This window comes from Squalius cephalus, assembly GCF_949319135.1.
Source record: "Squalius cephalus genome assembly, chromosome: 10".
Taxonomy (NCBI): Eukaryota; Metazoa; Chordata; class Actinopteri; order Cypriniformes; family Leuciscidae; genus Squalius; species Squalius cephalus.
Genome location: NC_137131.1, coordinates 31,828,210 through 31,843,351, shown reverse-complemented (window position 1 = coordinate 31,843,351; position 15,142 = coordinate 31,828,210). Strand labels below are relative to the sequence as shown.

General features: G+C 38.3%; 1 long non-coding RNA gene across 1 annotated transcript; it reads left to right on the top strand.

Moving 5' to 3' along the window:
- Positions 1–9,259: 9,259 nt before the first annotated feature.
- On the top strand, positions 9,260–13,928 carry LOC307165577. Its single transcript, XR_013822502.1, has 3 exons — positions 9,260–9,289; positions 11,775–11,860; positions 13,702–13,928. It is a non-coding gene; the product is annotated as an uncharacterized lncRNA (long non-coding RNA).
- The last annotated feature ends 1,214 nt before the right edge of the window (positions 13,929–15,142 follow it).

The window sequence follows — 15,142 nt, the reverse complement described above, 5'->3', positions numbered from 1 at the left end:
ATAGCCTTTCTCTTAGCTACTTCCTATAAAGAGACTGGGAGACCTCCAAGCCCTGGCATTAACGCCAGCTTGCTTGGGGTTTGCCCCGGCGGAGTTAAGGCCATCCTGCATCCGAGACCCAGCTATGTGCCTTAAGTGCAATTTAACATGGCTAGGTCCATGGTCCTGCAAGCATTTCATCCTCCACCACATGTGTCGGCAGAAGAGAAGAGGTTCCTTGCTCTGCCAGTCAGAGTTCCGAGTATTACCTTGAGAGGTCCTCTTCTTGGAGGAGGTCGGACTTACTGTAGTGTGTTTCGGGTCACCTAATGAGGGGCTCCCGGCTAAACAAACCATAAGTAGGCCTACAAGGTGCGCAATTTGCCTTCACCTTTGGCTGTAAGGGCTCATTCTACTAGAGGCATGGTGTCCTCTAGAGCCCTCCTCTTGGGAGTGCCCCTCCAGGAGATCTGTGAGGCAAGCCGGTTGGGCTACCCCACACACTTTTATCAGGTTTTATAGTCTGCACCTCCCTAGTACGCCTGGCGCACATGTGCTCTCGTCCTAGATGGGTGCCTGAGTTCAGTTTCACTCTAGGGCAGGCCTTTTCTCGGTGCGTGGCCTAGTGGGCATTCGTTCCCCAAAGAGTCGTTTTCAACGACGCAGTGCGAGTTCCCTCGAAAGGGAACGTCTCGGGTTATGACTATAACCCTTGTTCCCTGAGAAGGGAACGAGACACTGCGTCGTCCTGCCACGCCCCTCAATGCCTGAGAGCGGCTTGCTTCATCGCGAGGCTAATGTGTGTGTGTGCCAGCGTCACTTTTATGCATCCGGTTATGCCGTCACATGTTACGTCATGACGCAACACCAATCAGGATTGGATTAGCTTCATTCATACTTCAGAGGCGCACGCTAAGGGAGCGTCCCCAAAGAGTCGTTTTCAACGATGCAGTGTCTCGTTCCCTTCTCAGGGAACAAGGGTTATAGTCATAACCCGAGACGTTTTTCTGCAAGGGTGGTCTGTGTGTCCTGGTAAACTCTACATTATGGGGACAAAATGTCTCTACAAAGATGGCACTATCCGAAATCCTTCTCCTTGTGGGGACATACTGTAGGTCCCCATGAGGAAAACTGCTTATAAATCATACTAAGTGATTGGTGAAAATGTGAAAATGTAAAAATACAAAGTTTTCTGTGTGTATTTTTAGGGGTAATACAATCCAACTTTATTTGTTAAGCACTTTAAAACAACCAAAGTTGACCAAAGTGCTGAACAGGAAAATAAGAAAACAATTAAAAAACGTAGCTCACGTGAGGTGCAAAATTACATATAAAATACAACAATAAAATGAAACAACATAAACATGAGTACAAATAATAGCCACGCAATCAAAATAAGAAATTAAATCAAGTAAATAAAGTCGACATCTTGTCAAAGGCCACATAGAAGAGATGGGTTTTAAGACAGGTTTTAAAAAAAGACAGAGAAGAGGCCTGCTTAACGTGCAGAGGCAGACCATTCCATAGATTAGGAGCAGACACAGCAAAGGCACAGTCCCCTCTGAGCTTCCGCTTAGTTTTAGGCACACTCAGGAGCTTAGGGGTAGGCCTATACAGTTTGTACTGAATACAATGAATTATGTCTATGGAAAGTCAGAGAGAGTGAGTGAGATCAGATTGATTGATTAGAGATGCATCAGAAGAAGGGAGACAAATGGCATCAAATATAGCACATTACAGTATGTATGCCATGTGATACTGTAAACTGATTACCATGGTAAAGACTGCCACATTACTGTAACTCACCCTTTATCTGTAAAGGTGTAAGCTCACGCTCGATCGGCCCAAAGCCGGCATCCGACCAGCGCGGAAGGTCTCTACGTGTTACTGTCTTTTCTCAAAGCAAAGTATTTTTTGATTAAATGCAATACATTTGAATATATATTTTCTCATTATTTCATCTGACTCCATAAATGAAAAGGTTTTAATGATATCTGTGCATCATTAAATGTGAGTGAATGTTTGACTATTCTTTTTTTTTTATATGAACTCTTTAATGAAAATAATGTCAAAGAAAGTTAGAATAATCAAATGTAATTTATTATGTCAGGTAAATGTATCATGCCAATTTCATAATCAATTCAAAGATAATCGATACAAAACATCAAATGCTCTGGAATAAAGAGAAGAGATGCGAACCCAACATTAAAATGCATGATGCTGAATTCTTTGAGGTCCTTCAACATCATGGGCTCATCTGAGTAACAGAAGGCCCCGATCTTCTCGTTGCATTTCCTTGTATAGACAGATACTTCTTTCACATGGAAACGTGCTAACAATGGAAATTTGCATTCAGAGGTTACACCTTTTGGGGGTAGGAGACCATTTGTCTAGAGACCACCTTCCTTTGTGTGTCAGCTATCTCTAAAACTCTTAAAAGCCTTATTACCTTTTGTTTTACTTATTTGGAAATGAGACCTTTGTACCAGTCGCACTGAGACATTTCAAATGATATCAAAAATGTACAATACTCGATGATAATCATTCCCATTAAAACTATGTATTTTCTTGGGTGAATTCAGGTGATCCGAGTATGAGAGAGAGAGGGGGTGAGTATGGAAGCTTGTTTCCACCACAAAATAAAACATTTTAAAAGATAATTGCGACTTTTTATCTCACAATTGCGAGTTTACATCTCGCAATTCTGACTTTATTTCTCACAATTGCGAGATATAATGTCAGAATTGCGTGAAATAAAGTCGCAATTGTGTTATAATGTCAGAATTGCGAGATATAAAGTCAGAATTGCATGTTATAAAGTCAGAATTCAGACTTTTTTTCTCGCAATTGCGACTTTATATCACGCAATTCTGACTTTATATCTCGCAATTGTGACTTTATTTCTCAGAATTGTGACTTTATATCTCGCAGTTGCGACTTTATTTCTCAGAATTGCGACTTTATTTCTCACAATTCTGACTTCATATCTCGCAATTCTGAGGAAAAGTCACAATTCTGACTTGATATATCGCAATTGTGAAAAAAAAAATCAGAATTGTGAGATAAAAAGTCGATATTATTATTTATTTATTATTCAGTGGCGGAAACAAGCTTCCATAGGTGAGGGATGAGGGAATGAAATGTAGATTAGGATGACTTGGAGGTGAGACTTTTGTCTCTCATGGTGAGTTCAAATGGTAATTTGCAGGGTCTGGTCGCTCCTTACCCAGACTGTCCGGCATTTTCTAATTTCTCAAGTCTTACAGTAAATTACAGTATACAGTCATGTGGCACAGTGAAAACACTTACTGTATTGCCAGCAAACTCTGTTCTAGCACAAAACCTTATGGCAGTTTCATAACTTCATCACACCTTTTGATAAAACACTAGATAGATACTATTACAAACATTATGGATTCAGCTTCATAAGTTATGTAAAGTAAGTGCATTTTCTAATGTGGCAACTGTAGCCTGTATTACTGTAATTATTTCAGCAACAAGGGTGAATTGAAACATTTATCTTGCATTGTTTGCTGTTGAATGAATTGACTGTTAAAAGTACTAAACTGAAAGAAGATCATACTGTTGTATTTCAGTGATTAAACCAAATGTTCTTATTACATATTACAATAATCTTGTGTTTGAAACCATGATCATGTGGACTGAAATGTGTATAACTCTAATGAAAGCACAGGATCATGTTTTGAAAGTGTTACAAGTGTCAGTTTGGATTTTTGTACTGGAGTTTTGAAAATGTACACCTTACTTGTAAAAAATAGTACCAAAGCGAATTTAAAAAAACAACTAATGAGTGGCTTATGTCTGTGAGTGCGTCAGTGATATTTTTCAGGTGACTCTTAATTTATCTGATGGCCTTAACAATTTGCTGTTGTGACTCCAGAACAACATGCGTAAAGATGCGGCCAGACGCACGGGCCTCAGCACTGGGGGCAGCACTGGAGACGCCGGACACAATGGGCCCTGGCTTCTCAGGACGTTCCTACTGTTGCACCATATAGGGCCTAAGTCCAAATAAACAGTCACATGCTGTGATTTGAGTCTGTTCCTTATTAATGGGTACACACATTTGCTATAAATGCAATGGATATGTACAATCTCTGGTGTACTTTTGGTCAGCTAAATTGCATGCATTTGAAAATTAAATGCAGGCTGGTAAGCTATGTGTACCAAAGTTAAGCAAACAAATGAGAAATGAGTTACCTTCGTGGCAGTCCTAGTAACTCCAACAGCAACAGATACTATTCTAGAGAGTAAAGTGTCACCCATAATAGAGGAAACTCTCTGCTTAAAGGGTGTAAGTTCATCGACCCCTGTACCATTGCCTGTTCTGCATACACTTTGTCGGTGTGCAGCAGTTCTCTGCTTAACTTCCACCTTTATATCAAACCATTTCTTTTAAGGTCATTTACAGTGCTGTTTATTTATTTTATTTTAATTTTTTTCAGATCCCACCGCATTGATGGCGTCAGCCAAACTCTCTCACTCATTTTTATTTCTTTTGTTGTTAATTCCCGAGGATAAAGTTCCAAATAAAATATTTTTTCTTGTTTCTACCTCTGATAGTAGCATCTCCAATTCACTTTCCATAAAGTTTTTGTTTCTTGCTGCTTGCTTTTGCCAAAGTGGACTCATTACCATATTAAGATGTATTTAATTAAGGGAGGAGACAGGGTGGGGTGTTTTGCTCGTGCTTATGCGCTCAGTTTCACATTAATTGGGATGTACAAAGAGAATTTGCGTGGGATCCTGCGTACGCAGAGATTCATTCATCTGATTTTTTTTTTTTGTGTGTGCGTATGCACATTTACAGCTTTGTCCGTACGCAATGTTTTAGTATGATTTCAACGCAAGTTTTTGTACATGAGGACCCCTGGAGACTACAATGGAAAGTCCAGACTGTGGAAAGGATTATTGGTGCCCTCTGCCCACCATCATGGATATGTACTCTTCAAGAGTGAGGAAAAGGGTTGGCAAAATCATCAGACATCACATTCACCCCAGCCACAACCTATTTGAAATGTTGCCGTCCGGATGGAGTTGTATTGCAGTTAGAAAGGCTTTTGAACTCATAATTTGTACCAGATCACATTTAACTAGTTGTTGCATTGGCTATCAAAATGGGAAAATCCAAGAAAAGAAAAAGTAGGAATGGATCTCAAGCTGCTGCTAATGCTAACAAAATTGTTAATGAGGCACGTCAAGCCCGCCAAGAACTTATGCTGGACAAAATGCATAACTACTTGAATCAAAACTGAGTCACTAGCCAAAAGAGTCAAGTTTAACTCGCATGAACAGGAGAAACAACTTCTGCACCTTGAGGCTTAGTCATGTCGATGGAGTCTCAGAGTTCATGGGTTACCTGAAAGTGAACGAGAAGATGTCCGAGATAAGCTCATCGACGTTTGCCAGCACCTTCTGCCAGATGTGAAAGACAAACGTCGTGGACACCGTTCATCGCCTGGGTCGCAAACGGCTGAACGACAGCAAGCCCAGAGGAATCATCATCCAGTTTACCTCCCGTTTTCAATGCGACGCAGTCTGGCGTGTTGCTAAGGATTCAAATTTTCTTAAAAACAACAACCTGAAAATATCCAAGAATCTGTCTCCAGCGGATAGAGAATGAAGAAACAAGCTGTGGCCTGTTCTGGAAAAGGTGAGAAAAGAGAACAAGCAAGCTTATTTTTGTGGGTGGAAGGACTTTTGTAGAGGGATCTGAAATATTCCCTCCTGACTAATGTGTTTCTCGTTTATTCTTATCGTCTCTTGACTTTAATATTGTTTCCATCCTCTTGGCTGGTTGGTGCTCTTCAATGTTCTGGACTATCGTCAGTCTACAGTTCTTCCCAGGACACTGAAGACACTCATGTGGCGGTACTACACTCTTGATTAGGATGTAAGACATTTAATATGCTGCCTTTTCACATGGTTTATTAGTCATATTTTAGAACGTCTTACAGTTTGTTGGGATATACTGAGACGTTCTAGTATGCTTCAGACATTTGTGTTGTCTGGCTTGTACAATGCAATACAGTCTCCTAATGACTTAAATGATCTGGTATTATAATTATATGTTCTCAAATTTTATTTAAAGTATTACTGAATTGGCATTTCATACTGTATTTCAATATCTTTTTCCTATTGTTTGAGTTTCGGTTCTCATCCTAGTGCTCATTTCTTGACCAGTTAAAGTTCTGTACAACAAGTTATTTGTTTTGCTTATCTAGGTCTATTAATTTTTTTTTTTGATACATTTTTTTGTTTTCCTTTCCTTCCTTTCCACTCCACTCCACTGCTGTTTCTTTAAATGCTAGAGGGCTAAGACATCTAACTAAGTGAAAGGTTGTTTTCCTATATCTCAAACAATTCAAATCTGATTTTTGTTTCCCCCAAGAATGTCACTCAACTGTAGAGGATCTTAATTTCTGGAGGTCACAATGGGGACTGGAAATATGGATGTCTCTTGGTACGACACATTCAGCCGGTGTATGCATCTTTAAAAAATCAGTTTAAAGGGAAGGTGTTACTTAATGTAAATGATTTGGGTGGACGTTATATCTTTCTCGTTACTGAAATTTCAAATTTTACGTGTATTCTTGTTTGTGTTTATGGTTATAACCAGCAGAAAGAAAATGAAGCCTTTTAGTCGTAGAGGAACATGTTAAAATGATTGACTAAATAGGCTACCCAAATTCCATGCTTATTTTTTGGTGGAGATTTTAATGTGGCTTTAGATGGCAGACAGATGGCCTCATACTTCTGACAATAATAGTTTATACTTGAAAATGTTTATGCAGAGAATCTCTTTGATCGATAGTTGGAGAGTATTGCATCCCTCTCAAAAGATGTTCACATGGAGCAATAACTCTCTCTCCTCCCAGTCCTGAATTGACATGTGACTTATCTCTAAAGAATTCTGCAATACCTCTACTGACATTTTGCCATCACCATTTTCTGACCACAAGAGTATCTTCATTCATTCGTACCCATTTTCTTGCTTCTAATAATGTGCATGGTTCCCTTTCAGCCAGTCACGTTCAATGTTATGCCGACGTACAAAATGTACTGACTGGACGTAAACTTACAGGCTCTGGACGGGAGGCGTGGATTACCCCGCCAGGAGGCAGCGGACGCCGGACACAACTGCATCATGACGGCCCGCTCCAACAGTGTGATATTCACATACCCCTGAAGACTAAAATTTCATCTTTTAATATAATTTAATTATTTAATAATATGTGTCTGTATTATTATTCTTTATTAGTATTCATAATCAGTTGTATTATTTTATGAAGTTAAAAATGCATGAGTTAGATTATATTGGATGGACACATGTTTAAGCATCATATTTTAGACACAGGGAGGGGAGCTGGGAGAGTTATATATTTTGCTTAGAGGTATGTGTGCAATGCAACATTCACTGAGCAGAGATGTTCCACTAATGATGATACATCAAATGTGTATAGTTGGCATGTTCTTTACAAGGAAAGAATGTTTTTCAACTGTTGCAAATGTACCATGAATGTATACACAGAGGGATAGTTCTTAATGTGGAAAGTGGATTGTACCATGTGTAAGCATGAGGTATATGTTCCATTTTTAAACATAAGCAACATGTTTTGCTACCTTACAAGGAAGTTGTAAGTCCCATAGTGGTGTATATAAGCTCAATCCTTACTGTACCACTCCAGAGAAATAGAGGCATGATGGAGTGAGAGGAAGGAGAAACTGAGACATTAGGGGGTGAGGGAAGAGAAACAGAGAGACTATTTAGAGCTGGCATGATGGGGTGAGAGGATAGAGAAATGGGGAACAGAGAAATCTGGAATGAAGACCTCCTCACCTATAGCCTTATTCTGCTATGCCTGTTTCTCTCTGTCTGATACATGTATACAATAGTAAATAGAGATCTCTTGGCAAAAGTAACTGGTGTAGCTTCCGTGATTCAACAATAATGGGGAAAAGCATGATTTTCAAATCTACACCCCTTAGCTGCCCCACCATCGAGGGTGGTAAGGAGGTAGGAGCCACTAGGACAGCTTCTGGCAGAATAAGGTGCCATCCACGTTCTAGTAAGCTCCTTATGCACCTACGGGAAGAAAAGCACCGGGGCGGGACGCTGAGAACCAGTGTGGTGGAGGGTTCCACACAAGCCCGACCTTTTCGGCGGCCCGGGAAAGCATAGCTGCCCATTCTGAGTCCATCTCAGGCAACACTACAGCCAGTAACATCGAAGTTCCCTCGAGTGAGTTCACGTAGTGTTTTTGCGCAGCGCGTCAGTGTTGTACGACACACGCATCACACACATGACCAGCGTCGGCCAATAATGAGCCTACGTGATGACGTGCAACACAGACGTGCTACGCAAAAACACTACGTGAACTAACTCGAGGCCCAGAGAGAAGGAAATAAATAGTGGAATAAAGTCGTTATTTTTTTTATTTTTTTCGCACAAAAAATATTCTCGTCGCTTGATAAACTTAACATTGAGCCACTGTAGTCACTTGGACTATATTAACGATCTCTTTAATAACTTTTCTGGGCCAGCAAGTTTCAGTCCCTTAGAAGCCTACGGAGGAGTGATCCAGCTCTCAGATTTCATCAAAAATATCTTAATTTGTGTTCCGAAGATGAACGAAGGTTTTACGGGGTTGGAACAACATGAGGGTGAGTAATTACTGACAGAATTTTCATTTTTGGGTGAACTAACCCTTTAATGGTCAGATTCAATCCATCATGGGCGGATTTGAGCGATTCATGAAAATGAAACTCTCAAGATGATTCTTTGAATAATTTTTTTTCTCTGAGAATTTTCAAGAGAAGACCGTGGAAACCGGATGATTTTCCATGTTGGACCTTACACTTGTCTTCAGAAGGAGTGATACAGAGCAAGTGTGACATTTTATATTGTGAAAGTGGATGCAAGTTTTTAGTTCGTAATAAGCGTTCTATAGTCTTGTGTTATCGAATATTAAAGATTTGTAAAGCACACAATTAAATATGCTACAGTCACAGTGTAAATATTGTTCACAAATACGTAATTTCTGACATATATATAATTCATACATTTATAAGTGCAAATGACAATTAGTAAAAGCAGATTTTTAGAATTATATTATCCATTTCGAGTCAGAGTGTTTTTGCACATAGAAGATTCGCTGATTTTACTTCCTTGTGGTCAAGCTTCAGTCAAGTTGATTAAAAGCTGCTCGTTCACCAACCGGACCAAATCGGATTTTTTTTTTTTTTTTTTTACCTCAGTTTCATCTCAGTTGCAGAGCGCCAGATATAGGTAAGTTTTCACAACAATCTTTGAATTAAAAAAAGTAACTGTCAAATTGAATCGATATGGGTGATATAAATAGCAAGTAATACGTCTGTGGTTTGAAATGTCACGGTTTTCATTATTACTATTCAGTGTTTGGATCTCGCGCCATTTCGTTGCGCTTTTGTTCATGTTTTAAGAAATCTTGATAATAGGGTGAATTACTCACGATGTTGTCACGAATTTAAGATTATTGAGTGTATTTCTGCACATAGAAGATTCGCTCATTGTACTTCCTCGTGTTGACTCAAAGGTTCAGTCAAGTACTTTGACTAAAAGCTTGTTCACCAACCGGATTTTTTTTACCTCAGTCACTTCAATTCAACTCAGTTGCAGAGCCCAAAATTATCTGTCTGCAGTCCCGGAAGCTGCACTTTCAGGACCGCAGTTGGAGGACCGCATTTCTAGGACCCTAGTTATTTGTGACAGCGCCACCTACCGAGTCGGAGAACCGCAGTCCCAGGAACGCAATTCCAGGAACGCATTTCCAGGACCCTAGTTTTGGAGGACCGAAAAAAGTGCCACCAAGGCAGTATTTCCACCCAGTTTTAACTACATTAGAGTTTTAGAGTTTTTTTTTTTAAGTTTTATTGCACCCAAATACTACTTTCTTTATTGCAATTAAACCTGGTTCCTAGGAATGTTGAGAAATTATTGGGTCTAAGAAGTAGCTTAATATAATAACTCAAGTAAAATAAATAAGGAATCATGTTATAGTCTTTTCAGTCACTAGATCGACCACATTTTCAAGTACAGAGGGAAGACAAGGGTGACTCTGGGGGAAGATTTAAGATTGTGTATATTTTACAAAATAATATATTACAACTGAACTTGAACACACACAAAAACAAATTTGTTCATGACGTGAACCACATAGATAGAACTTCATGGACAACATCATCACTGACTCCTAAGAGAGAGAAAGAGAAGTGAATGAAATAAGGAACATTTAGTTGAACATGGTAATGCCACTTTGGTCGGCAATCTAATCCACATCTGTGAATGGTATACCCTAAAATATAAGAATATTAAATTGTAGTATTATTACGATGGTCATCAGTGTAAATTATTAATACCAAAAATCTGAATCAGGTTAACAAAAACAAAACATAAATTTGCAGTTGTTTGGATTCATTGCTCAAATTAAATTAATCTTTATATTGCATTTCCCAAAAGAATGTTTGCAAATGTTATCTTCATGGAGAACTGCACATTTAAAATGGCTTTCAAAATGGTGTTCACTTTGCTCAACTTTGTTGGTTGAAACAAAGCAGAACTTCAGAACGGGCAGTGAAACTCCTTGCAGCATGTAGTGCATCTCTTTAGTTCAGGAAAGGATCTCCCTTCTTGGATTGTTATGTGTTTCTTGAAAACATTTTTAAGTTAATTTCATATAAATAAATAGACATAAATTAGGCCTAAGCCTAGTACTTAACCAATTTATTTATTTATTTATTTATTTATTACACAGCTCTATTACCTACCCTGAGCTGTCCTTGAAAGCACTTCATATAGAGTACAGTACACAGTAAATGACACAATCTAACACGTGGTATTTTAACAGTCAATTATTATGATGGCCTCTATGTTATGTCAGAAAATGTCATATGTCTCAACCAACATTATAAAACCATGTCAAAATGAAGAGATGTACTCATAACATGTATTGTGGGTAACGTTAAACAGGCTGACTGTGAGCATGTGACAGTGAAAACATTAAGATTATTTTAACTGAATTAAAATGGAAAAACAATGAGTAATTAACAAGCTTTCAAAACAAACATGCTACAGTTTATTGTGCTGTCAGTAAGTCAACACATGCTTATCATGCAACAGTTCCGTTAAATGAATGTGATAATTCATTTTACAGCATTAGAGGCTAATATATGATGGCTATGCATTCAAGACTATTTAGCAAATCACCATCACGTTGGTTACGTTAACTTTCCAATGAAATGCATCACCATCCGAATTAGAGGACCAGCGAAGATGGATGACAATCAGAGTGTGAGTATCAAATGCGATCCATCTTCGCTGGTCCTCTAATTCGGTAGGTGGCGTTGTCACTAAAAACCTAGGGTCCTAGAAATGCGGTCCTAGAACTGCGGTCCTGAAAATGCAGCCTCCGGTTTTGCAGGCAGATGCTACTCGCAGAGCACCAGATATAGGTAAGTTTTGACCACAATCTTTGAATTAAAAAGTAAATGTCAAATTGAATCGATATGGGTGATATACAATTAATAAGTCTGTGGTTTGAATGTTTTCATTATTACTATTAGGAGTTTGGATCTTGCGCCATGTCGTCGCGCTTGTTCATGTTTTAAGAAATCTTGATAATAGAGTGAATTAGTCACGATGTTGTCATGAATTTAAGATTATTGAGTGTATTTCAAATCAGAGTGTTTTGCACATAGAAGATTCGCTCAATGTATTTCCTCGTGTTGACTCACAGGTTCCGTTAAGTTGACTAAAAGCTTGTTCACCAACCGGATTTTTTACCTCAGTCACTACATCTCAGTTGCAGAGCACCAGATACAGGTGAGTTTTCGCTGCAATCTTTGGGAATTCTTTTTTTTTTTTTTTTTGGTGATTTTCCTTTTATTGTGACAGGACAGTAGAGAGATGACAGGAAACAAGGTGGGAGAGAGACGGGGGGGATGGGATCGGGAAAGGTCCACGAGCCGGGACTCGAACTCGGGCCGCCCGAGCGCAAAGGCGCTATATATCGGCGCACTGACCACGAGGCCATTGGCGCCGACATCTTTGGGAATTCTTAAAATTAACTATCAATTTGAATTGATGTGGGTAAAATAAGTAACTTATTATATCTGTACTTTTAAATGCGACTGTTTTTATTAATATTGGAAATGGTTGTGATTGACACACTGCATGTTTCAGTGATGCGTGTTTGAGTCACTTGTAATTTGAGAACACATTTCAACCATCTTCCTAAATTCATCAGGTGAATCGTTTATAAACCTGTTGTCTGAAGTTTTAGGCATTTGAAAGAAAAAATATTAAAGGGTTAATTCACCCAAAAATTTTAATTCTGTCATGCATTAATCATTTCTTGTAAAATAATTCTGTAATTACTCACCCTCATGTTGTTCCAACCCCGTAAGACTTTCGTTCATCTTTGGAACACAAATGAAGATATTTTGATTAAATCTGTGAGTTGTCTCACTCCTCCATAGGCTTATAGGCAATTTCATTCTGCTGGTCCAGAAAAGTTAGTACAAACATTGTTAAAATAGTCCAAGTGACTACAGTGGCTCAACCTTAAGTTTATCAAGCAACGAGAATACTTTTTGTGCGCAAAAAAACAAACAAAAATAACGACTTTATTCAACTCTTCATTTTCTTCCGTGTGGGCCTCTGACATGAGTTCACGAGAGCGCAACGACGCATGCGCGAGAACTGAGAAGATGACGCAGATGGGTCTCAATGTAGTGTTCAAAATGGTTCTAAAGTGTGCATTTCCTGGATGTCCGAATCATGAGAAACCAACGAGAAAACGTAAAAGTGCCTTACCAGTGCCGCAAAATGAATGGCTTACCTTTCACACTTTCCCATCAAATGATCGCGAGAGTCATCTCCTCAGTTCTCGCACATGCGTCGCGGCGCTCTCGTGAACTCATTCAGAGGCCCACACAGAAGAAAATTAATAGTTGAAAAAACTATTCTCGTTTAAAAAACTCATTTTTTTTTTGTACAAAAAGTATTCTCGTCGCTTGATAAACTTAAGATTGAGCCACTGTATGACTATTGTAACAATGTTTTTACTAACTTTTCTGGGCTGCCAGATATCGATTACCTAGCAGCCTATGAAGGAGTGAGCCAGCTCTAAGATATGATCAAAAATATCTTAATCTGTGTTCCGAAGATGAACGAAAGTCTTACGGGGTTGGAACAATACCTTTAATGCTTTTCAGAGTTTCTTTTTGAAAGGAATGTTGTGAACAGGATGTTTCATTTGTTGGTATGTTGTGGGAGTGGCATTTTAGAGTGTTTAGTTTAATTGATGAATTTGTTGAAGCTTGCGAGCATAAATAATTGGTAACTTAGTTGATATTAAAATGGCATTTAAGCCAATTCATAGGTCTTTAATGTGTTTAACAATGTTTTAACTGTTTCTTTTGGAACAAAGGATGTTTCTATATTGAATGCTGTGGGTTGATCTTGTTTAATGTTATGTAACAGATTAATCCACAAGACATGCATTGAGACAGATGTAAAACACCTTTCCATGAGGCTCTTTTCTGCAATTTCTTTGCAGTTCATTGCTAAAAAAATTGTATTGTATATAACACCTGATGTACTCGTTACATCATAAGAAGAATGGCATCTATGCTAATGTTAGTCTTTCTGTTTATTCCAAGGTTTACTGAAGTCAGCCGGACCCGGGCCGTATACAGATCAGGTGGTGGACCTGCGCCTGGACCCATCCACAACACATCCCTGAAGTGCCAGCTTCATCAGCCCTGTGAAGGCCTCATCAACACGACAGCCATCAGCACTGATCCTCAACAAACTCGTCTAAATACCGGCGTGACTCCGACTTCCAATCAGATGGAACTGGATAAATATTCTGAATGTTCTGATCCAATCTGACTTCTGATCTGTAATGCTGCCTGAATCATAATCATACACTGTTCGTTCATTGGCCAGAGGAGAACTGGCCCCCAACTGAGCCTGGGTTCTCCCAAGGTTTTTTTCTCCATTTTGTCTCCTTTTGCTTGCTTAGTTGGGGACATTTAATATTCAACAATAGTATTGATCGGCCTTACTTAAGGTGGAAGATGACGCAATTTTCTTCTAGAAACAAACTTTGTTGTATTATTTTCATGTTATCACTGTGAATCTGCTTTGATACAATCTGTATTGTAAAAAGTGCTATATAAATAAAGGTGACTTGACTATTGTAAATTGTATCAGTGATCGTTAATTTTCCATATATATATTTTTTAAATCAAATGTATTTTACAAATTAATGTTCTAGTAGTAATTCATTATTTGGTACTGCTGCAGGTTTCAAAACACCACTTTAGTTGGCTGAACTTATTGGATGAAAACTTAACTTTAGTTTCCTGAACTTATTGGATGTAGTTTAGAAAACTTAACTTTAGTTTGCTGAACTTATTGGATGTAGTTTAGAAAACTTAACTTTAGTTGGCTGAACTTAAATTCGAAGTTTACTTAACTAAATTAAATCAGTTCATTGTACTTTATAACTTGTCAGGTAAACTTTTCCAAATTTGTCAGGTACACTTTTCCAAATAAGTTAGTTTAACTCAAAAAAACCATGCAAAAAGATAACAGAAAATAATGAGTTAAGTCAACAAAATATTTTTTTACAGAAGGTGTTATTGGTCATGCAATTGTATGATAGATGGCACTAGGCTAATGTGTCTGCCATGTTATCTGCTATTTATGTGTGTATGAAGCTTTATTTTTTTTTCTCTACATTGCAAAGCATAATATCAGACTTTTTGCTACACTTTATTTACGAAAAACAATCTGTTCCTCGTTATTTTAAAGCGCCTGGAATCTTTTGCTATAGTAATGAATGCAACTATCATGCACATCTGACTGATAGATAAACAGTGTGGGTTTATTTCAGTGCTGTTGTTAATGTTGTAGTTATTTCAGCAAACAGTTTCGTAAATTCAGTTTGACAGCTTCAAGTAAAATGTTTTGCATTCAACTGAACTGTGCGCACGCATTTTAGACACTGACATTGTTTTAGTACGTCCTTGAATAAGCAATGTTTTACTTGTTTCCATTTCAGATTTACTTGATTCCGATTAGATTTGAAATCAT